Raw genomic sequence first — 2350 nt, 5'->3', positions numbered from 1 at the left:
TCCACAGGTGGCATTGCTAGTCAAGGCAGAGCTGGAGAAATTACTAGATGTCGGATTCATACGCCCAATTGATTATCCCGAATGGATTTCCAACTTAGTACCTATTAGCAAACCAGATCGCAGCATCCGAATATGTACAGACTTCAGGGATATCAACAAGGCTTGTCCAAAGGACGATTTCCCATTACCAAACATTGATTTAATTGTTGATCTCACAGCAGGCCATGAGATGTTATCTTTAATGGACGGATTCTCTGGATATAATCAGATCAGGATTGCACCTGAAGATCAACATAAAACATCATTCACTTGTCCATGGGGAACCTTCTGCTGGAATGTCATGCCCTTTGGGCTGAAAAATGCAGGTGCCACATATCAACGAGCCATGACTACTATCTTCCATGATCTCATGCATGTAAAGGTGGAAGATTATGTCAACGACCTTTTGGTTAAATCAATAGACAGAAATACACACTTGGACATACTTTCAGTTGCTTTTGATAGGCTGGAAAAATACAAGGTAAGATTAAACCCAAAGAAATGTGTCTTTGGAGTAACCTCCGGGAAGCTCCTAGGATTCATTGTGTCTAAAAGAGGAATAGAAGCGGATCCAGCAAAAGTCAAGGCTATCTTGGACATGCCGCCACCCAAGAATATCAGTCAACTTCGGTCTTTACAAGGGAGACTCCAGTCCATACGAAGATTCATAGCACAACTTGCAGATAAGTGTAATCCTTTCCAGCACCTGCTACACAAAAACATTAAGTTCAAATGGGACGAGAACTGTCAACAGGCTTTTCAGGCACTTAAAGACTATCTTTTGAACCCGCCAGTTTTGATGCCACCAATTCCGAATCAACCATTGCTACTTTACATATCAGCTACTCCAACAGCACTGGGGGCACTACTAGCACAGCAAATACCTGACGGCAAGGAAAAAGCAGTCTACTATATCAGTCGCACATTGGTGGGATATGAGCTCAACTACACACCAATTGAGCGTGCATGTCTCGCTGTGGTCTTCGCTTCACAAAAATTATGACATTATATGCTCACTCACAAGACCAAGTTGATTGCCAGAATTGATCCACTAAAATATCTGCTCAACAAAGCTACACTTACTGGGCGACTGGCCAAGTGGGTAATGATTTTGAGTGAATTCGACATTGAATACGTGGACATAAAAGCAATCAAAGGACAAGCCATCGCAGATCAACTGGCAGATGCTCCCATGATAGATGATGTTCCTCTACAGTCAGAATTTCCAGATGAGTCCATTCTAACAATATCACCTGCAAAGCCATGGCAACTATACTTTGATGGCTCATACACACAGCACGGGGCAGGAGCGGGTATACTCTTTATAACTCCCCAAGGCGATTCTATACCAAAGTCATACCGCTTATCATTTCCTTGCACCAACAATATAGCGGAATACGAGGCATTAACAACGGGGTTAAGAATTGCAGTTCAGTGGAAGATCCAGGAACTTCGTGTTTTTGGCGATTCTCAACTTGTCATCCGTCAAGCAACTGATGATTATCAAACAAAAGATGAAAAGCTAATGCCTTACAAACAACTGGTAGATGATCTGAAACAACACTTTGCAAAGATAGAGTTTGAGCAGATACCAAGAGAACAGAATCGCGCTGCTGATGCCATGGCTACAATTGCTTCACTCATTGACCTACCGCAAAATGAGACCTGTTATGAGTTCCTGGTTGACAACCTGCTGATTCCGTCATATGAGATCACTCTCACGGAAATGATATGTGTTGTTGGTCCTGAATTCCAGTTATATGGTTCCATATTCACATACCTTCGCGACAACATCTTACCTCCCGATTTATCGAACAACCAACGCCGCACTTTCATCCGCCAATCCTCCCGATTCGTTATCCTAGCTGATATCCTATACCGACGAGGTCTAGATGGCACCCTCCTTAGATGTTTAGAGAGTGACGAAGCTCAGATTGCGTTACGAGAAGTGCACGAAGGGATATGTGGTCCGCATACTAGTGGTCCTACCTTGGCCAAGAAACTCATCAGGACTGGATACTACTGGCCTACTATGGAAAAAGATGCATATCAGTTTGTCAAGAAGTGTAAGCAGTGTCAAATTCATGGAGACCTCATACACGCACCAGCACAAGAACTACAGCCACTTGCATCTCCTTGGCCCTTTTGTCAGTGGGGACTCGATCTCATAGGCAAGATTCACCCTCCTTCTTCCAACGGACATAAATTCATTATCACAGCCACAGAGTATTTCACAAAGTGGATTGAAGCCGTGCCTCTCACGCAAGTTACTGGGAAACAAATCGCTACTTTCATCCTGAACTACATCATT

Source organism: Cryptomeria japonica, chromosome 2, assembly GCF_030272615.1.
Source record: "Cryptomeria japonica chromosome 2, Sugi_1.0, whole genome shotgun sequence".
Classification (NCBI taxonomy): Eukaryota; Viridiplantae; Streptophyta; class Pinopsida; order Cupressales; family Cupressaceae; genus Cryptomeria; species Cryptomeria japonica.
The sequence above is the reverse complement of the archived record's forward strand: the minus strand, read 5'-3'. Positions refer to the sequence as shown.